Source organism: Centroberyx gerrardi, chromosome 16 (assembly GCF_048128805.1).
Source record: "Centroberyx gerrardi isolate f3 chromosome 16, fCenGer3.hap1.cur.20231027, whole genome shotgun sequence".
In the NCBI taxonomy this organism is placed as follows: domain Eukaryota; kingdom Metazoa; phylum Chordata; class Actinopteri; order Beryciformes; family Berycidae; genus Centroberyx; species Centroberyx gerrardi.
This window is the reverse complement of record NC_136012.1, coordinates 5,803,515-5,826,944: the sequence shown is the minus strand read 5'-3', so window position 1 is coordinate 5,826,944 and position 23,430 is coordinate 5,803,515. Positions and strand designations below refer to the sequence as shown.

The 23,430-nt window shown below is 41.0% G+C and overlaps 1 non-coding gene across 1 annotated transcript; it reads right to left on the bottom strand.

Moving 5' to 3' along the window:
* Window positions 1-6,815: 6,815 nt before the first annotated feature.
* On the bottom strand, window positions 6,816-6,887 carry trnat-cgu (transfer RNA threonine (anticodon CGU)). The gene has a single exon. It is a non-coding gene; the product is annotated as a tRNA-Thr (tRNA).
* Between the last annotated feature and the right edge of the window lie 16,543 nt (window positions 6,888-23,430).

The window sequence follows — 23,430 nt, the reverse complement described above, 5'->3', positions numbered from 1 at the left end:
GTGATTGGATTTTTTTTTTTTTTTACAATCTCTGCCTCTTTCATGTGAACATGCTCATAGCTGAATTGGTAAATCCTGGATTGACAGAGCGATTTGAGAGACCGGTTATCCGGGATCGGCAACCACAGTCTTCTACTGGTGGACACTGCAGCTTCTTGAGGATGGCTGCTCTCTTTTTCACTCTCCCAAAGCTCTGAAAGAAGATATAACAATCTGATGTAACTCTCTCTCTCTCTCAGCTCTGATGAAGGGAAGTCAGAGTGTCTCTCTACCTCCCTCTATTTCTTTCTCAAAAACCCAGACACAAATCCTCTCTCTTCTATAGCCCTTGTCCTCGCCTCTCTGAAAGAGGATGTCCAAGTGTCTCATTTTCTCGGTCTGTGCCGTCCCCTCACTAAGCTGTTAACAGAAAAGGTGTGAGCCTCCCTATCGGTCTTTCTAATCTCTCTCATCCTATTCTCGCCCTCTCGCTCTGATAGGACAAATTTGTGGCCAGACGACCCCTCTGAACTCTCTGACACGGTTCCATCCTTTGACAAATCCCTCTTTTCTTCCTCCTTCCTCCTCCCCGAAGGCTTCTCTCTTCCTACATCCCTCACTCCTTTCCCTCCCTCTTTGTCCTTCCTCTTTCCCTCTCCTTTTCTGTTATTTTTGACTGGGAACTGATCATTTTATCACTGATACATCTGATTGATTTTGTGGTTAGATAATGTCAGTTTGTTAACTAGCTAACCATAGTTCTGATCAGCTAGCATCACTGTCCTATTTTAAACACATCTGATTTGCATACCTAATGTCCAGTAGAAGCTAGTGTTAATAGTGGCTAGTAGGTGCATATTAACATTAATGGAGAATATTGTGTCATTTAGAGTTATAACCAATATTTACCTCTGTCAATGTCTAGTTTACTTTTCCCCCAATCATTTTGCATTACATGCCATGTAATTAGATTTGTTAACATTTACTCATTTTTTGTCATTTTTAAAAATGAAACTTTTGGTGTCAAACCTAGTTTTGACACTGAATTAACTGATGTCCTAATAAAAATAATGTTTTGAGGGATCATTTCCTGGTGGAGACTTTCATTTCTTGCTGTGTGTGTCAGGTGATTGACAGTTAGCAGAACGCAACATAATGCAGAGCACTGATATGAAAACACTTGGCACAATAATGAAATAAAACTTTGACAAAATCAAATTAAAACTCCATGTTTACTGTGTTGGATTATCTTGTTCAGGCAATTTTCAAGTTTGTGGAAGTTGTTTTTAATATTGTACAAGAATGAATGGCAGCAAATGGCTTCTTCTGATGGAGGAAAACGAGCCCTGATCTCTCCAACTATCCTGTACACTAGACACACCAGACTGTGTGCAGACACCAGCAGGAAGAATGGAAAGTAGAGGTACACAGACCATGGGCACAAACTTAAAAAAAACACCGGTATTATCCTTTTGGTTGCTTTGCTAACTTAGCCTCCTGGCTAATTAGCTAACAAAGCCAAAACCAAATGTTTGTTCAGGTGAAATGAGCTGACTCAAGCTAAAACTCGCAGAGCTGTGGAGTAGAGACAAAGGAACAAGGACTAAAGACAAGATCGTTTTCTGTGTCACAGTAAGCAAAATATAGAAACAAGTCTACCTTATCAGATGGTTCACTTTCACTGTTACTGAATGGATTTATACAGCACTTTTTTCAGATATCTCTCTTTTTTTTTTCCAGCTAGCCAATATTTAATGATAGACTGCTCTGCTTTGGCCTTATTCTAGTCAAATACACAAAACCTCAAACACAGTTACAGTGCTGGCACAGCAAAAAGACTCAGGTCAGAGGAAATGTCCTCTCTCCCACTGCGACAATATCAAGCCCAATCTATTATTTAGCACATGTGAGTGTGTGTGTGTGTGTGTGTGTGTGTGTGTGTGTAGATGCAACACAACATAATTTCTGTCACCATATGGGGGAGAAGTTTAACAGGAGGGGAAGAGGAGGAAACAGCTGCAAGGAAGAAGAGGAGTGAGAGGAAGAGGAAGAACAGAGTGTGACAGTGAGGTGGTTGATTGTTTCTTTGAAGTCTGACTGTTGATGTGCTGTCGCTTCGCAACATACAGTACGTGTCTTGTGAGAACAGTATTGTTCATTGGATATATTTTCGATAGTTGCCCTATGTTTCTTTTATTTGGTGATTTGTTTCAGGAATTTTCTACAAATTCCTAGAAAACTGCAGAAGAGGAGTAAGACTAGGAGGACGTGAAGAAGGAGGAGGAGGGAGGAAAGAAGAGGCAGTGAAGAGAGAGAAAGATGAGGAAGTAAACTGCTGACCAAAATTGACTTTACTTTGGTTAGCAGCCAGTGCCACTTGTGTGCCATCAGCTCACAGGTTAACAGTTCCCATCCTAGCAAAAATGTTATACCTGGACCACGTAATTTGACTTTCAATGATTGTAACTTTTGTAATGACATTTGGCAATAACATGGCTTATAATTGTGTAAATACTGACAGTAACAGCAGCCTACAGTGTGTGCTGCTAGCATATCAGTCAGGTTAGCCGAAAATTATTTTCAACGTAAGCTCTTTGTCTAGCTAGTATGCTAACTAGCTAGCGGCACTTGGTTACCCGTGTTGGCTAACGTTAGCTGGATAGTTAACAGACTTTCATCCTAGCCGGTCAAAAATTTCAATAGTGGTCTATGGAGAACGTCTCCAACCATGGTAATACTGCCAATTGATATTGTGTAACCCGAGTCCAAAGTCCAGATGGATAAAATTAACAATTTATTACTTGAAAAAAGTCCCGGATTCAAGCTTTAAATAAGAAAAACCTTAGCTAAAAAGTAAAACAACTCACAGAAGAAATCTTCTTTGTATGAGTGGGGAATCGTCTGAATTGGAGGCAAGCGTTTATGCCTATCCACCACTCTATTTCACTGTCAGAGTACTACCTGTCTCTAGTCGTGCCTCCTTCAAGTAATCCTTTCATGGTGGGAAAACATACTGTATTTCTCTTACTTTTTGTGCATGGAGCATGCATTTGCATTTTAACATATTGAGTTCATTTCTCAAAATTTCAGGTGATCAGGCTGAATATGTTCTGCCTTAGGCTGGGTAATGGTGATGTGATGGGTTTACAGATTAGATTTTAACCACACCGATCGACTTGCAGACTGATCTGAACCACACTGACCATATCAAACATGTTTGATATTTACGACCCGTTGTAATAATGCAGGGATAATGACTAACTATCATTACCTTCTTTCTGATGAGCTCCTCCAACTCTCTCTGAGAGATTCATGTTGGCTCACAAAGATTAGAGGGCCTGTCAGGAGTAAGCAGGAGAATCTCAGTTATATCGTTAAGAGTGTGATTCCCCGTCCTTCCCTAATCGTCTAGTGTGAGCAGATTTACGATTGAGAGGTAAAACAGTCTGTGAAATTATGTGTATAATCATTATGTGTGTGATGCAATGTGTTTTCAAAATCTGTTAAGATTTTAAAAGTCTTATAGTGTGTTCCCAGCTGTTAAGAGGATGACCGCATTTACCACTGACCACATGAAAATATTAATTATTCTTGGTGTTAGGTCTCCAAGTCATTGTTTTTTTCCTGCGTGTGTGTGTGTGTGTGTCTGTGTGTGTGTGTGTGTATTTGTGTGTGTGAGAGAGAGTGTGCGTGATTATGTGGGAAAGATTAACATTTGAAGCCATTATCCGGATCCTAATTATAATTGCTTGGTCTCCAATAAGATGCCACCAAGCAGAAAATCACTAATCACAGTCTCTCTCTCTGTCTCTCCCCACTATAGGAAAACATTTTCAAGCCCTAGAGAAAGAGAGCGAGACAGAGAGGAAGGGGAAAAGGAGGGAGAAAAAGATTGAGATAGAAAGAGAGAGGGAAAGACAGATTGAGAGAGATTTTCAAGTTCTTTGATAAAAGGATATGCTCAGTGTAATTCAATTTCCAGCCATGAAATAAAGGAGACTAATTATAAATCTCTATGAAGATAAAGTCAGTGTTCAGTCACTTGAATGTTCTTTTTCTTTCTTTCTTTCTTTCTTTTTTATTCTTTATCTAATCCCTTACCTCCCGATGTCATCACTAACCTTAACTCCAACTCTCAACCTAACCCTAACTCTCGTCCCACGTAGACACTGAAAACATTTTTTTGTGATTATTGCTTTCTGAAGACGTAGAGTTTTGACATTGTGGCTCATCGTTTGTTCTTTTAACCTTTTATTCTTTTATAAAGCACCTTGTAACCTAGGTTTTGAAAGGTGCTATATAAATAAAATTTTACTTACTTACTTACTTACTTAGCCAGAAAGTGAAAACCATCGACCAGCTGTGTGATTGACTGAAAAACAAACCAACTGACTGATCAATAAGTAAAGCGAAAGTCAAAAAACTTGCCTCCTTGGTTCTCAGACTCCACATGAACACTTAAACAAGCAATTTAAGAATTTGAGTGCAGATGGTAAAGCAAAAAATAGCCTGGAAGGACAGCCTTACCAACTGCAAACAAACCCTATCTGAAGTCAGGTCTACCTACCTCTCAAACTTGATCCAGGCAAACAAAAATATCGACCTGTCCAGACCAAACACAGTAGCATCTCTCATGGTACACCAATTCCACTGCAGGAATTCTCCGAGCTGGTTATGGAATCCACAGCATCTACCTGCCTTCTAAATTTCATCCACATAAAATGAAGGACTTAGGCTACTCCTTGCGTTAGACCCATCTCTACTTAATGTTGTAAACAATTCTCTCCTCTGGCATTGTTCCTGACTCATTCAGCTTTAAAGCCACTGTTACAGCCTCAAACCCTAAAGATCTGAAAAACTGCCAAAAATACAAAGTTGTAGCCCAGCAGCTCTATCACTCAAACCTCAGCACAGCAAGGAGGCAGCTTTAATCAAATTAACAGACAACTTGCTATTAGCAACAGACCTGGGCTCTGTCAGTCCTTTGACAGCCTTTGATACTGATGATCGTGGCATCCTCGAAAATCTTACTGGAATTAAGCATTTCCTCTCCTTTACCTTCCTAGAAAAAAACAATCCATGCTTTTTTTCTTCTTCTAGAACTGACTGCTGCAAGGCAAAAACATGAACATATTACCCCAGTCTTGGTCTCTCTTCACTGGCTCCCTGTAAATACATGTATTGATTATAAAGTACTACTCTGAACTTGGCATTACATGTTCCTGTGTCTCAGCATACTTCCCATAAACCTAACTAGTCTTCGCGCACAGGATAATAATGATGTAACACTTTAGTGATCGCCATAGGGAAATTCTCTTTTGCGACAAACCTGTTTGTTAAAAGCACTCTATAAATAAACTTGCCTTGACGACTTGAAAGACCGACCGGGCAAATAAACAGAGTTGGAGCTGATGTTTGCAGACCTTTGACGATCAATCGTACCTGGGGCTGTTGGTTGCCATGGGAACTCTATCCTCATTACAGAGGATTGGGAAAGGTTACAGCACAGGAAATCTAAAGAGAGATGGGGAGAGAGGGAGACATGCAAAGAAAGACAGAGACAGAGAAAAAGAGAGATGGAGAAAGGCAGGAGGAAAGTGTGTGTCTTAATTCGGTGTTGGGCTGCCTCGACCCACCAGGACAGCTTCAACACACCTTGGGGTAAATTCTACAAGTGTCCGGAACTCGAAGAAATGCCACCATTTGGCTTTGATGATGAATTGTGGAAAACACTATTGGAATGTCTCATAAGTGCCCATTTGGGTTGATTGGGACAGTCATGGTTCATGGTTTAAATTGTTTTTATGCTCATCAAATCATTCAGCGACCACTTGTGCCACAAGGATGGGACCATTGTCACCCTGGAGGTTTCCACTGCCAACGGGAAACAAATGCTTCACCATTGGACGAATGCGTTCGCTCAGAATGGCTTTGTTTTTATTGGCGTTTGCATTGCCCTCCAAGGGGTTCAGCGGACTTAAAACCATGCCTAGAAAATGTACCCCCACAGCAGATCAGAGCTGCCAGAACCCTTCACCATGGGAAGCAAGCACTCCAGCCAGTAGACTTCTTTTTGGTGTGTGCAGCAGATACTTGTCCGCTTGTTGAGAACAGGGTCAAGTGTGAATCATCTGACCATGATGTTTTTTGTGCCATAGAGTTGCTCATCTGTTTTTTCTTGCATCTCAAAGTAATGCATGGACATTATGGTTGAGGAGTATGCCATCCACAGTTACCACTAGTTGATAATGTCTCTCGAAGAAAAGATCCTAGATGCTGTTGACATGGAAATCGGAGGGATTTCCATGTCAACAGCATCTTGGATCTTTTCTTCGAGCTATGGAATGGGCCACCTGGGTCTGTCTGGACTTTTTATACATGACCCTAAGGATGATAGGATTATAAGTACTGAATTGTCTAAGCAACCAAACCACACTTATGTAGAGGTATTTGATTGAAATATACTTTATATCCCTCATAAGTCAAGTTTTTCCTGTATTTTGGTATTTTGTGTATATTTTAAAGGTGTGAATTGGGATTGGCCCCATCATCTTAAATTAATGAGTGGGGACTGAACCTGTTATTTTTGGATTGCAAAGCCAATGCTTTGCCAATCAGCCACCATGCCTTGCAAAAGCTTGGGAAATGTGGCACTCTTCCACAACTTCCATAAGCCAAGTGAAAAAGCACAGGAGGGGAAATTAACCTTGAATTCCACTTCCAGTAAATTTGATGAGCAATACACAGTTTATTGCATCTTTTAAATGTTAGCTATTAAATTAATTCCATTGAAAAATCATCACACTCTTGCACTTCTATTCTCGTATTAATTATTAAGGCATGGATGGGGATTGAACCCATGATCTTTGGTTTACGAGACCAACGCCTTACCACTTGGCCACCATGCCTTTCACAGGTAACACAATTTGATATTCTAGAGTTTTACTTCTTTAAAATGAACTATAAGTTCTGTAAAATAAAGTTTTCTCCACTGAGCTGCATGTACTTGAATATGATTTTGAAAGGATACCAGCTGCAGCAGAAAGTGACTTTGAATTTCTCCTACACTGTGAGTGCAGAACAAGTATTTTTATCCCCTTGAATTTTTTGTCAATTAATTCCCTTCTGCATGAACAACTACCACAACACATCCTAACTTTTCCTGAATGGCATTTACTGTGCGTTCACACTGCGAGTAACACGATCAACAAGTCTCTGGAAGTCCATTCATTTCCTAGAGAGCTGAGCGACCAGGGCAACTGGCCCATGTGAACCGTCAAAAAGCTTGTTGGCCCAGAAAAGTTGTCCAAGGCTGAACCTTTGGCCATCAACAGCCAATCAGATTTCCACGGTTCCTTGTTTCTCTACCAATGTCATTTCATTCTATGAACAATAGTTCTGCCTGGCAAGTGCAAAATAGATAAGCAATTGATTAGCCATTCAAAGCTTCCCAATTCACTTTTGTGTTAAAAGAAACGTAAAAAATGTCAAAACTGATGTGTGGAGAATGGTTGCATCCATCGTTTGGGCCACTGGTAGGCTTGCAAGTAATTTTAATTTGATTGAGTTTTGTTTATTTTCAATTCATGCCACCTAATTAGTGCTTGCCAGATAACAATGTTAACGTCTTAAAACAACGTAATGTTATGACAGGCAATACCAGAGCAGCAGAAACACAGATGTAATGGGAGCCTCTTGCCCTGCCCAGTCAGAATAGAGCAACACATCAACCAAGTTGTTCACAGTCTAAACTCACAGCCAAAACACCTGAATGATCCCTATAATGTAACAGTTTTTTTTCTCTGGATAGAGTGGCCTCTCAATGCACTTGAAGAATAAATAAAAATACTGCACAGGCAAACCTCAATATATCTCCCTCTTGGTCAGATATTGTGTCATATCTGTTAGGGACAAGGACAGCTTCTTATCGGGGTGGGTCTTAACCTCACAACCATCTGGTATGTTCACAGTGCAAGGCACATCAGGCCATGCTTTCTGATAGGAGGATTGGAATAAGGCAGGCCTGAAATTACCCCTTCTGGACCTGTCAGCTTTGGAGGCTGATCCTCAGGAATGCCTCTGTTACTGACACCAGCAACAATTGCAATACTCACCCAGCAGAATCTTTAACATCAATGGTGGCTGCAGTGTTAGTTGTGCCACAGCCATAACGTGTTATAGAAGAAGAAAGGTATGATATTAATGGATTAAAAGAAGAAAAATAATGACTATGCAGATTCTCCTCACAAAGATGGGAAGCATCTTTTACTGACGAGTTAGTAAAAGCTCTGCTTTAGCTACAGGCAAAAGTTACAAGCTGGTCAATATACCTCAGCAGTTAAAAAGTGTATTTTTAATTTTTTGTAGTTCTTTTTTACACTTTGGAGTGAGTTTCCCCAAAAACAGCTGCCATGTGCATAAACACTTAGTGACAGTGATCCATAATGTTATCACCTTGAGAAAATGCAAAAATTGTAATCGGATATTGAGATAATCTATTTCAGGGCATTGTCACAATAAATTTATAAGTGTTGTCCATGTATTTTCATGCATATTTTTAAGATGAGGGCCACAACAGTAATAAGTCTGACGTTTTGTGTTATCCTTGATGATTTTGATTTTGACTGATTGGATTGACAAGCATTTAACAAGGCGAGAATGCCCTCGTGTGAAGCCGTTAAAAAGGGGCAGGGAGGCTAGAGGGGTTTTCACACCAAGCTGGTGTAGAACAGTTATTTCAAACCCTGGAGCGGTTTCCTCATTACTTGATTTCATTTGACCATCTGAGAACACAAGATGGTACGTTTCCAAACCATGGAGGGAGAATGTGATCCGAACCAACTCCAGGAAGCACTGTGTATCATGGGTTAAACACACTGTGAATTATGGGTTATGATGATGCTCAATGGTTGTTTACACCAGAGGAAAGTCTTTTGTAGTCTAGTCTAGTCTAGTTTATTTATATAGTCCTCAAAGGGCTTCACATACCATCATATACCATACTATATCATACATATACATACTATATATACTGTATATACACATCATATACATCCTATAAAAGGTCATATACATACTTCATATACATCGTTTACTACATCATATACCATACTACACACACACGCCTATAGGCAATTTAGAGTCTTCAATTTACCTGACCTGCATAAATGACTGCTTTCATGTGGCTGTTGTCAATAAATTATGGATTGATAAATGAGTAGAATGAGTAAATGCAATGTGCTAAATCTGTCTTGTGCTGTCATCAAAACGTAAGATTGTCTGTCTCTCAAGGCTATAGGTGGTTTTGCTCCAGTCTCCAGAACCCACAAATCCTGTGTCTGCTGGCAGGATACAGACATGCAAGCAACTGACATAATACCAGGTCTAGCCTCTGAATCAACCGTGGATTAAAAAGAGTTTTACCCGTAAAGTTGTTGTCGAATCAAATGCAAAGCAACGCAATTGGCTCAGGCGTACTGACTGAAACCTGTGTGAACAAACACACAGACACAACACCTTATCCTAAAACTACCCCAAACACACACACACACACAAAACTAACACACACACACATAAAAGCAGCTGTCTACGCCCAATCATATTTACTGCCGTCTCTCGGCTGCACAACAGGGACAGTCTCAGCTGATTTCCCTTAACATCATCAAGCATAGTCTTAAAGCGACGAGTTCATTACACTGAGCACTCAAGCAAAGACTGTCTAAATTGTGTGTGTGTGTGTGTGTGTGTGTGTGTGTGTTTGTTCTTTCCTGTGTGGGAATATGTGTGCATAATCCCTGTGTGTGTGTGTGTGTGTGTGTGTGTGGGTGGGTGGGTGGGTTGGGGGGGGTTGTTTGCTCATTTGACATGCCGCAATCAGGCAGAATTAAACACAAGGAGACAGATAATGGGACATTTAATTTTAAAAGATAGTGTGATAGCGTGTGTGTGTGTGAATCCTCCTGTGATTGTTGTAAATGGGTGGCAAGGGGGTCATTATACCGTGGAAAACATCTGCGTCGCTGCACTTTTATTTTTTTACTGAATATCCCATTACAATAATCACTGTAGAGACACACACACACACACACACACACACACAAAAGTGTACACATGAACAACATACACACACAGTAGCCCTAATTTAAAGTTGCTGAGTGATGGAGGAAGTTCTTTTCACAAAGAGTTTTGGCAGTTCCCATTCATTCTCATTGGCCAAGTCACTCATCTGATACATCTTTGATATTTGCTGTGGGGATTTTATAGGGAAAACGTGACTAAATGAGAGATGCAAAATACATTGAAGTCAACTGCCTCCACACAAACACACAGTCTTTCTCAACATCTATTTTTGTCCAATAATGGATAGAAGTTCAGGGATGCAAATTTCCCACCACAAATATCAAAAACAAATTAGATAGTGACATGGCCGATGAGAACAAATGGGAAGTGCCAAGATTCATTGCGAAAATGAGACAACATAAAAAAATTACTCCAAAGTGCCAACAGCTATTACAACATTACAATAGTAAGAGTTGAGGTAATTCTACTGCCTTCAGTTGTGACCCAGTTTCCCCATGAGGTTCATTAAAGTTTGAGTTCACTGAAGTTCCTATCTAGGTAAAGTAGAGAGCTAATCAAGTGAACCCATCAAGTTTGACTGCGTCCATTCCAACATTCCGAATTTTAACAGCTATGATCAACGATCAACCTTGACCAGTTTGATAAAACCAATGTTAAATAATAACTAGATAGCATACCTGACAATATCACCAGTTGCAGTTTTCCCATCCATATATCAGTTATCAATCACAAATCATTGTCAGTAACCAATAAACAGGGATGTACTGGAGGGTAATCCCATTCAGTTTACTCATCTCTTTCCTTTGTGGAATAGAGTTTATCCACCTTTTCAGCTTGACATAAATCTGGGCATAAATTCATAGCAGGCTAAACTGATGTAAGTTATATATTGGGTAAGGTGACCAATGGGGCCACACTCCCAAAAGGTCGGTGTAGTCCTTTAAAGGTTAGAGAAGCAAGCTTGTGATTGGAAGGTTGCCAGTTCAAATTCCCAGCCCTGCTAGGAAAACCAGGACAGGGAAAGTGAATGATTAATGCTCTGCCTTCCATCAACAGCTAAGTTGTAGTTGTACTGGATAGCTCCTGGTGGGAAATGTGTTTTTTGAGAATGATAGGTAAAGTCCGCCAACACTGGCATAAAGTGCTGCCTATTTGATTTGATGAAACAATTCATGTATATTTGACACCAGAGGATAGCACAAGAAAGTAGAACAAACCATGCATACACAGCCACATATGCATGCAGACACATAGACAGACAGGCAAACACACATGCACACACACACCAGATGTGTCCCATGGGGACTGTACATGCTTTGTCTGAAACCAGCATAATTTATCAATATACAATTAAGCGTGTCTTCAGAATATTGATGCTTAATTGAGACAAATTAGTACACTAATGCTCATTTGATGAACAAAGCATCCATGAACACAAAGTGAACCAATTCATGAGCATTTATGCCAATTATTAAGACATTTAAGAGCACTATTTGTCACATTTTAAATACATGTACAGAATACTAGTGCTGAAATTGTATTTCATTGATGTACATGATATACCTTGCATTCGGGCCCATTTTCTTGTTTGGTGGTGTATTTTTCTTTTTTCCCATGGACAACTTTATTAAATATTTCCAGCAGCTACAGTGGAGTTTCATAGCAGAAAATGTTTCAGCGATCTAAAACATCTTCTCAATTGGGAAAACTCAGCGTCTTGCTCTTACAATGCTATCGCTCTCTCCACCTACACATACTGAATGCAACAAGTTTAGGCCCATTCTCTTGGGCTTGTTGAAAGGCCTTCTGGGAAATGTAGGAAAACAGTAACTGAAGTAGAAAAAATAAAAACATCAGAGATTGATGATATATAACAGTGTGGTGGTGAGGAGGAGGAGGAGGAAAGCCAGTAAGAGAGCTGCAGAGAGAAAGACAAAGACAGAGAGGGCACTGGAGAGAGAGAGAGAGACGGAAAGAAAGAGTGATGGAAGAGAGACAGAAAGAAAGAGATCTGGAGACAGAGAGAGAGTATTTTCCTGTTGCTTCCTCATGAGGTAGGTTCACTTCTCCCCATCTCTCTTCTTTTTCTCTCTGCTTATCTTAGCTTAGACAGGAAAACCAAGGAATCCTGAGTCATTCCTCTCTCCCTCCCTCCTTCCCTTCCTCTCTCCCTCATCCATCCATCCATCCATTACCCTCTACCTCCTTCTCCCTCCTAATTTTCCTCCTCATCTCTCCCTCTATCCCGCTCTCCTTCACCCCGCTCTGAGCCTCTCCCTGCTTTCTCCCCAAATCCAATTAGTCAGAGCAGACTCCTTACACTGCAGGACTACTGAGGAGAGGGAGAGAGAGAGAGAGAGAGAGAGAGAGAAAGAGAGAGAGAGGGAGAGAAAGAGAGAGAGAGGGAGAGAGAGAGAGAGGGGAAGCAAAGAGACAGGATGGAGGTGGAGGAACCATTGCTGGCAGAAAACCCTGAACCAGAATTCTCTCAACCTTAGCTTGTCTCCTGTGGTTTGACCGCCGAGAATAGAGGAAGGGAAACAAGGAGGCGAAAGAAAGAAAGAAAGAAAGAAAGAAAGAAAAAAGGAGAAAAGGAGGAAAGGTTACCAGCAGAATCCCTCAGCAGAACTCCCTTGACTACAAATTTCCTGCAGTATCTTTTCTCCTGATGGCAGAGATGGGTCATAAAGCATGAATATTTTGAATCAACATAGACTTTTGGAATTTGGCTGTGTCATTAAAGGGACATTAAGTAATCTTTGACCTCTATCGACCAGTAGGAATTGCAGCAACATCGTAATCGTCGAGTCATTGGTATTGATCAACAACCCTTTCAATCACCCACAGATATATTATGGTCTTTTTATGATATGGGGCAGTAAAACCTTTGACTTATTTTCCTTTTAACATCATTTTGAAGGGTGACGGTATCCCCAGTGTCAGTCCCTCTCCGCCTACCCCACCAGTTTGAAAAATGGAGAGCAGCAGTGGAGGGGGAACGGGGGGGAGTGGCTATCAAATCGATCTGATTACGTAGATTCGAACGAAAGTAAGACGCTGTGAAGCATCCAGCGATGTTCTTAAATAGGGAGAGAGAGAGAGATAGAGACATATGGGTCCCATAGGCTTTCCCAACGGTTGCCTAATCACAAGTCATGACACTGGCTGAGAAAAATCCTAAACAAACGTGACTGCTTTGATGCGAGAAAGTCTGTGGAGAAAGTGACGAAGATGGACGATCTAAAGTTAATCCCTGATGTGGAAAAGTACAGTGAGCCATCAGCATTGTTTCCACAAAGACAACAGTAAAAACAGGCAAGGCTTGGGATGTTGTTGCCTCGGTTGTTGGAGCACAATGTAAGTACAGCCTATTTCCACGCGATATTTCTGCTCCTGTAGTGCAGGACGCTGCTGGACGGCGCATAGAAAGACGCTTCTGGTCTGAACAGCCAAAGTGCAACTCGCGCACGTACATTGCTCTACGTGGCCTTTCCGCGTCTTGTCTCAACAAGCCGTAAAACATCGGTAGTTCAACATATGCACGTATATGTGGAGGTAATGCCTAGGATTATTGTCTTCTATCTCAAACAAAAGCTAGATATCAGTTATCTCAACAAGGACACAGTGTCATAGATGCGAAATTCAGAAGTTCTACACAGCTCAGCATGTGCTGCAGAGAGGAATGAATGGGCAAATGGGCGAAGTAACCAAACGGGAGCTCGATCACACACTGGATTCTAGTGATCTGAAAATTTTCACCTTCATTTCACACCATAACACAACCCTGAACTGCTTATAAACACACAAAATTACTTCAGGGCGGTGGTTCTCACTCCTGGTCCTCGGGAGCCAGAGACCTGCTGGGTTTCTGTTTTACCCGGTAGTTCATTACATTCACCTGGTGTAATGAGGAGCTGATGAATGACTGATATTGTCATATGTCATAACAGCTCAAAAAATGTGTTTTAGTGTTTCTGACCCCTTTACCCTCTCTCTGGCGTTTAGTATTCATCCTCCGTTAGCTGCTTTCGTTAGCAATTATGTCATTATCAAAGCTACACAAAAGCCCAGCATGGGCAAACGTCAAGAAAGTAAAAGACAAGCATAAGTGACCATGGCTCCACAACAATGCTGAATCATCTTGGGAAGCATAGTTGTTTCTTCAAGCGAGGAAGATGGAGTTAGCCAAACTAGCATGAAAACATTTGTGCAAGCTCCTCAGAAGTCTGACAGAAGCCAAACTGAGAGAATATTTGTCCTTGTTGCCGAAATGACTGCGAGATATGCAACAGATCAGTAGCATAAGGAGCAGAAAGTGATGTAAGTGATGCTTTTTGTCCATAATCTGCTTTAGCCTTTGTAAATTTTGGCACGTACAGAATACTTGAATATTCGTTTAGAGTAGTTGACCATAAGATAATGGATTTGTGCACATCCCTAGCATATATGTTATGGTTTATGTGGAAAAACGGTCAATGTGCAAATGTGCTGGTCAATTTGTACATTACCCGACGGTGTGGTTCGTGTACACATGCACTGGTCAACTTGTATATTTAGCGACAGCGTGGTACATGTACAAATGCTCACCAAAAATTCATACATCTTGAATTATTATTATCTGCACATGTTCATGTGCAAACTACTTCCACTTATCTACATATCTTACATGTATCTACAAAGAAACCGGTAAACGTAAGTAGTTTCCACATGAACTGGGGCATGTGCAGATAAACCAGGCAATGTGGGGATTTTGGGCAACCTATTTGTACATTTACCATACGAATTGACCGGTCCATGTGTGAACGTACCACAACGTTGGATAATGTGCAAATTGACCAGTACATGTGTATATTGACCGTTTTTCCACATAAACGGTAACATATACATCTCTAACCATAGTATTGCCACAAAATAAGGAAAGCACTAAACATTGTATGAATATCAAGTAGCTAATAAGGAGTATGGCCACCCTTTGCCATAAGAACAGCTTCAATCCTACTTCAAATTATGTCCTACAAGTCCTGAACTGTGTTTAGAACTGTGGTCAGTGAGCTTCAATTTGCACCCACAGCTCCTCTTTATCAGTTATTTGTCCTTGGCATATGTTATCATGCTTTTCAAGACGGTTCCCCTTGCTACATTAGATAATTTTGCAGTTTTTGTGACCAATGCCAGGCACAGACTATTAGGCCTTTGTGGAACTCTGTTTGTTGCCTCATGTTGCTTTGAAAACTCAGAAAAGTGGCGATGGTCTTTTAAAGCTGACACATACTGCTAATAGGCATTCAACTTGACTCGCCTGTGTAGCCGCCTCCGCAATTGTGATTTAGTTACTTCAAAGTCCATTTTCGCATTCCTTTATTTTGTCAACCCCCTGTATTTTCTGGAGTTTGTTTAATCAGCTCAGATTAAAACAACAAAAGTAGCATATGTTGCCCCCGTATGAGGCTTTGTTTGCCCAAAAATGATTGAGGGACCCCACCTTCACACAAATATGTCCACAACACAAATCAATGGAAAACTGCGAGATAATGGAGAGTTCAGAGATAATAAAGCCTGAGATGAAAGGAACCTGCCAGCTTGGTAATAGCCGCAATTTCAAAAACGACAATACATGGGAATCAGATTACACAAAACACTGGAACTGTGCTGACATTGGGTACAGATGGTAGAACGCCTCCTCCATTTGCCAGTAATAGCTGACACTGAGCAGTAGGAGCTTTTCCAGATTGTTCAGCCTTGCTTTAAAGACCAATCATCTTTAGAGGCCTAAGCACGAACCTATGTACATACTGTATAGCCAGGCCCATTCACTCTGAAATAGAGACAGAAACAGAGAGATACCCAGACAGAGAACACAAGCAAAAGTGGCTACCTTAAAGTGGTAATCCTTGAGATCCTGTTTTTTCTTTAATTGTGTCTCAGCGCTCATTGCTGTGGTGTTTCTGCACTGCACTTTCTAGAGATCACCTGTCAATCAAACAGTGTGTCCAGTACTGTGACGTCTTTTTCCTTGGATTTTCACCCAGTTCTTCTTATATTTATTCCAAACAAACCGGAAACGTAAAACGCATCACTTTCTGTATGTCAGAGGATTTTTCCCAGGAAAGAGCTACCAGACACCGGCTGTTTAGAACAGCAAATGTAAAAGCTTTCATGAACTGGATATAGGTTGAATTACTGTGTTTTGTGTCTTTTCTGCCTCTTGTGAAATGACATCAGATCAGCCATCCTCTGTTATGGATCTTCCTGATCATCATCATCATCATCATCATCATCATCATCATCATCATCATATCTGGATTGGTCTGAAATGATCATATTTGTTATATATTGCATATATATCATGATATTTGTATATAAAAAAATTCTATTGCATATTTTCATATTTTCTGTTTATCATATTGTATATATTTTTCCATTCATTGTTCATCTCAGAATGTTCTAAGCTGTTATTTTGCACACCCTGCTTGCATGCTGTAATTCCTATATTTTCATACTTTCGATTCATATATTTCTGCTCAATACATTCTAGCGTTTACATTGTCACATGCACTATGTTTGATATCACCCCATTTTCTCTCTTATTTGTATTTTTATTTGCTGCTGCAATGACCCAGTTTCCCCACGGGGCTCATTAAAGTTTCATCTTATCTAATCTGCTATACATGGATTTAAAAAAATATCACTATCAATCTTGCTTAAGCTCAACCCCCTGACTGGAGACAGGCTGTTTTTTTTTTTGGAAGAATGCTGATTTCCCCCCCCCTGCATCATGACTTTGACATATCAAATGGGATTCAGTGTTTTGCCAATTCTAACCTGTCATATTGGGGGCAAACTATCAGCCGCACAGCCATAAAAGATTAACACAATTATCCTTAATCGGCATCGAACAGGCTTCTAACAACTTGATCGGAGGATGACAGCCAGCCAGCTAATTTGCTAAGCAGCTGATAACCAGCTATCTGGCAAACTCTATATTTCCCAAAGGCGATGATGAGTTAATTGCAGACTTTTCTCTTATTTTCACAAGTTGAGAAAAAGTGATGGGCTACAAAGCGCTCTGGCAGCGTGCCTGCCGACAGGAGAACTCCTTCAGCTTTGCATGAACATAGTGAGCAAACTGGAGAAAAGCAACAAAGATGTTCTTCCCCTACTAAGATGTAACAGTAAATCCTCCTGTTTCTTGTTCCTCAAAGTGCATTATGGGTCAGTGTGCAAAGCCTTTGCTTACAAGGTAATCTTGTGGAACACCCTGTCTTTAAATATTAGACTTGCTGGCTCAGTGGACAGTTTTAAACGACAACTCAAAACTTATCTTTTTAATCTAGCCTATAACAAGCAATTGTCTGTTTAAATCTTTCTCTAATCTTTTATTTATGGACTTTTTTATTCATGCCTCTAACTATTTTGTATGCACTGTTTCTCTTCCTTTCCAAAGAAATTGTTTTAAATGCTATATTATTAATAGTAATACCCATTGTTTTTATTTTCTTCCTTTTCCTTGTGTATATGTGTGTTTTTAAACTTGCTGCTGAAAAAGCACTTTGCATTCTGTGCATGAAAGGTGCTATATAAATAAAGTTCATTCATCCATTCAAAGTTCATTGTCAATCTGAAATGATCATGATTAGGAGTGACCCACTCGTTTGAATGGGCACAATACTGGTGGCTGCTAACTGGGAATTTCTTATAGCTCCTTTACTGTTGTTTTAATTCTTACTTGGTCCTTCATGTGCTGTATAAGTTTCCTGACCCAGTTTCTAGTACTCATTGCACCTGATCTTGCCTGTATATATTTGCAAAATTGCACTGGGAGAATCTGTCAGTGTTGCTAGTGGAGCTACTTAATATTGCACTGACTGTGCATATGTTAACTTGCTTCAAGCTAGCGCTTGGATCACACTTAATCTGTAATACATTTGTGTAGCTGCAAGTGCTGTGCAGAGTGCCAAGCGAGGCTCTGATCAGACATGATTAGTGATTGTAGTATTACAACATGAATTTTAATTGCAACTTTGATTCACTGACATGTTTTCATCACACAAACTTCACTAAGAGTGGGCAAAAGCTACACTGATTTAGTTTATGAATGCATTATGAGCACATGAATGAATCAAATGCATCATCATCGCAATGCAATGCATCTGCAGTGCAAGGACGCAGCGGAACTAATCCTCTCCTTTGACATGAATGAACTTCCAACAGAGAGCAAACACATTCAACACATTATGTATGATCCTGGTGTGAGGTGCTTGAAAGGAATGATAAACAGAGCAACTTTCTCAGCAACTGTGTCTCACTTTGTTGCCTCCAGCACTCCAGCAGGGTGCGTTGCCCCCCAGAACATTGCCTAGTCTATCACCCCCCCCAACAGCCTGTGGATTAGAGTCAAACCCCTCTACAGGGATCTGTTTAAAACTTATTTCACCAGAGTGAATTCGATTTCAAACCCTTCTCATTTTAGAGAGATCTAGCCGGCAGAGAGAGAGTGAGAGACACAGAGAGGAGCAGAAAGAGAAGGCGAAAGAGACAGAGAAACTTTGAACTGTGGATGATGGGCTTTTTAAAAGGCCGACAGACAGACAAAGAGGGACAGACAGTTAGCCAGCCAGACAGACAGAGTCACAAAGGGCAGATTCTGCTGTCTGATTGCAGCATGTGACTAGTCACTGATAGCAGTGAGAGAGTGAAAGAGTAAATGGCGGAGAGAGAAAAAGCGAGGGAGTGATGGGAGGGATAAAATGGGAGAGTAGCAGGGGCAAAAATGATAAGATTGTAGACAGGAGGAGAGGAGAAAGGGAAGAGGGTTGTTTGAGGGACTGTGATGAAAAGAGAGACAGACAGAGAGAAAGAAAGAGTGGTAATTATAGAGATAAATACATGGGGGTCTTTCTGTCTGAATCAGATGTTCCCCACTGTTTAGAGCTATGGCTGCCCCTGTGTGTGTGTGTGTGTGTGTGTGTGTGTGGGCGTGCGCACTGTTGGATGGCTCAGTGAGAGAGAGACAGTAAGAGGGGGGCAGAGAAACAGAGACGTACAGAAAGAAAGTAATAAAAAGAGGGCGAGAGACCCACAGAGAAAGAGAGAGAGAGAGGGGGGTGGGGGGTGGGGTGCTGCTGACATAGACATAAGCTGTCGGCAGTGAATTTTAAGCAAACATTTGAAATGTCACAAAAATAAATTGTGAATTAGGTGAGTTCCCATTAGCTGAGTTAAAGTGAAATAGATGTAGAGGAGAGGAGCTAAGTCAGAAAACACAACCACCAGAAAATCGAAAGTGTCTTATCAGTATTGGGCAAGTTGTTGTTGTTCTTTATCAGGGACTGTTTACTATATGTATCACTCCGCTTCAGAGGTGTTCCAAATATAACCTTGATTAAGCTACACAAAACTCTAACTTCATTCACACCTAGTAGCGACAGCGCAAATATGGATACATTTGACCTTAGTTATGAACGGTCATCAGAGGAGGACGATTGGGAAGAAAGTAAGCTGAATTTGTCTGTGTAAACCTCAAAGTAGCTAGCTAGCCTGCAGTCGGGAAAGAGTTTATCTGTTGCTTGGCAACACTTGGCAGTGGAATCCTGAGGGAACTGTTTTTGTTGGCGGAGACGAATAAAAGAAAAATCATCTGTTTTCTCAAATTACCATTACTTGATGAATAGCTTTGTTTATACAACTGTATAAAACAACAAACCACTGTTTCACAATCATATCACTCTACAATTAAGAAGTTGCTCCAGTTGGTTAATGTCTAATCAAATTAACTAGCAACACCTTGTGTCAAAAATATGTTTCTGCTTGTTTACTGTAGACAAACACTTGGCTAGCCAATGTTAGAAACATGGAAGGTTCTTACAATACTTTATTAATTCAGAACACAAAACTTTTGATCGCTGGTTAGAGGCTGAACCAGATTTGTTTATGTTCGTGCTAGCTAGACGTTTCTATGGTCACAGTTCTGCTACAGTGTAGCCATAGATGCTAGCTACAGACGTTTCTGTAGTTCTGCCGCACTATGTTTTTGACGGAAGCTTGTAAATTACTTTAGCTTGTAATAAAATCATCTTAGGTCAGTAAGATTAATGTCACCGGTAAGTAGGCGTGTAATAAGAGGGATAATGTACAGGGAGCTGGTCAATATTCCAAAATAAGCCCTGACAGGGTGAATCAAGACCCGACACGAAACAAAGCATTATCCCTTACTTACTGTCAGCTAATGTTGGCCATATTACATCTGTCTAAAGACCATATGACCATGGCTTCTTATACATAGGAGCAACAGCAGGTATGACAGTCAGCCACTTTTGAACTGTGCAATGAGACTGAACCATTGGTTGGCCGATCAAGCCAAGCCTATGCATCAAATATGTTTCCATTGGTTTTATTGCATAAGTGACAAGCGTGTATGAAATTTCTAGGAGTTAATGTCTTGATGGACAGATATTCTACAGATAAACATTGTATGTCATTTATTTGACAAATGCATTTCCATCGCTATTTATCAGATAATTTCTTTAGCGACCGAACACTAAGGCTAAATCCATCCAATGCGTATAAAACGTTTTGCAATATTAAAGAAATTTGGCATTTCCATTCAGCTTTTCTAATTCGACATATAACTCACAGAAAAAAGACTTGGATGGAAACCCAGCCATAGAGAGAGAGACTGAAGCATTTTTGACAAGGCTGCCTATTTGGTGCGCTGTTACTTGGCAATGAGGAAAGATGAGAGAAGAGAGAAGGCAATCAAAGGAGTGATTTTGGTGATGGAGGATAGAGGTGGAAATAAAGAGATTTTTTAGGTGAAGAGGAGCAGGGAAATTGCCTTTGGCCTTCCCCAGAATCTTGTGTGGAAAATGGCGGGGGAAGAGTTTGGGAAGTTAATAGAAAGGGCACAGACACCCAAAATTGACTTAAAGTGGAAATCCACCCGATAACAACAACTTTCTCCCCGTGACCTTAGACCAATAAATGAATATTGTGGATATAAATGACTCCGATGAAAGTCAAGAATCAAAAAGCCAAGGCTCTAACCTGAGAAAATTACAGCATGTGAATAGAGATCTTTGATTTTAAGGTCATGGAACCCCATTCAACATACAGCGGACTCTATAAACTCTCAATTCAAGTAAGGAAATTAAAAAATATAGCTCTGACCTTTGCGTTAATACACTTTTACACACCAACAATGATATGGGTTCTGCAGAAAGCTTGTATCTCCAGTTCTGATGTTATATTTTTCACTGTGACTGACAGCTGACCTCTTAATGATCCTCGTGTGTCCAAGCAAAACCATGACATGACCAAAATACACAGGGAGTCAATGGGAATCAAACAGCTTTTCTCTGTTCTATTCTATTCTATTCTATTCTTTTCTGTTGTATTGCATTCTGTTCTATTGGGTTCTGTTCTATTGTATTCTGCTTTGTTGTTTTCTGTTCTGTACTATTTTATTCTGTTCTGTTCTACTCTGTTCTGTATTCTATTCTATTCTATTCTATTGTAATCTAGTCTAGTCTGTTCTATTCTATTCATGTTCTGTCCTGTTTTGTTCTGTTGTACTATGTTCTATTCTATTCTGTTCTGTTGTATTCTGTTCTGTTCTACTCTGTTCGGTTCTGTTCTATTTTATTCTGTTCTGCCCTGCTCTGTTCTGTAATAAAAAGTTGCTATTCTATTCTATTTTAGTCTATTCTACTCTATTCTTGTCTGTTCTATCCTATTTATGTTCTGTTCTGTCCTGTTCTGTTCTATACTATTCTATTCTGTTCTGTTCTATTCTATTCTGTTCTACTGTATTCTACTATATTATATTCTGTTCTGACCTAGTTTATTCTGTTCTGTTCTCTGTTTTACAGTAATCAGGTTTTTAGTGACAGCAGCAGAGTGTTTCTGACAATAAAGCAGCTTTTCTAGTGGAGGGAATGTGAGCATAATAAGCTATCAATACCACATTCACTGCTGCAGGTCTCTCTCTCTCTCTCTCTCTCTCTCTCTCTCCCTCCTCTCTTTTTACCTCCTTCCCTCCCTCCCTCTCCTTAGTCCATCTCTCTCTCCTTTCCTTGCTGTATCCCTCCCTTGACCTCTGTCTCTCTCTTACTCTGTCTAGTACTCTCTTTCACTCCCGCTCTCTATTCCTCCCTCCTGTCTTCCCTCCTTCTGTGTCCCTCCCTGCCTCTCCCTCCGTCACTCTCTCCTCCCTCTTTCCCTCCCTTTCTTCCTCGATGCCTCCCTTCATCTCCCGTCCCGCTATCTCTCTATTCCTTCATCCCCTCCTCTGTCCCTCTTTACCTACCTCTCCTTCTTCTTTCTTTCTCACCCTCCTTCCCTCTCTCATCCCCTCCCTCCCTTCTCTCCTTCCCTTCCCTCTATCCCTCCTTTCATCCCTCCCAGCCTCCCTCCTGTCTCTCTCCCTCCCTTTCTTTCTCTTCTCTCTCTCCTCCCTTCATCTCTCCTTTTCCATCTCCATCAACCCCTATCAACCCCTCCCTCCCTCCATGTTTTCCTCCATCCACCTCTCTCTCCACTCCTCCCTTGCTTGATGCCCACAATCTTCTCCCTTCTTTCCTCCTTCTCTCTCCCTATGTCTCTCTCCCTCCCTCTATCTCGGTGCATGTGTTAAGAAAAGTTGGTTTTGAGAGGCTCCTGAAAATGATTTCTCAGATTTGCCCCGTCCTTCTTCTCCCTCCTCCTCTCCCTCCCCCACCAGAGGCATTTAATCAAACAATACTAGTCCAATCCAATAAGATGGCATCCTGAGCCAGCGGTGTGTGTGTGTGTGTGTGCATATGTGTGTGTGTGTGTGTGTAAAGCCGGCATTCTGCTGAGCAGTATTGGCATCCGCAAGGGGCTTTCTTGGTCCGTGTTTGTGCAGCCAGACATGCTAAGAGTGAGGGAGAAGACAGGGGGAGAGGAAAGAAATTGGGAGAGAAAGGTGAGGGGAGGGGGGAAAGAATTGAAAAAGAAAGAGAGGGAGAGAGAAAGAGAGAGTGAGAGAGCTTCAAATCTTCCATTTGAATTAAGCGAGAAAGCGGGGCGAGATTGGCTGTCGCGCTGTCGGTTCAGCTCGCTTGCCTGAGCCCATTGAAATGGGGATGATCCATAGGCTTTGTTCTGTGCAGCTGTATACAAGCTCACAGGGACGCGAGCCTTTCTCTCCCTCCCTCCGACTCCAGATACCTGTCGCTCCGCCAGACGCAGTTAGAAGAAGCAGCCACAAGAGAGCAATGGTGTCAAATCTAAAAAAACACACACATCAGCAGCCGTTGGGAGTACCGCAGCAAAGCCTCGAGTCACTGGCAATATGAAGTAAGTTATAAAGGAAGACGAAGTAAGTCTAGATATAGAGCATGTACTCGCTTT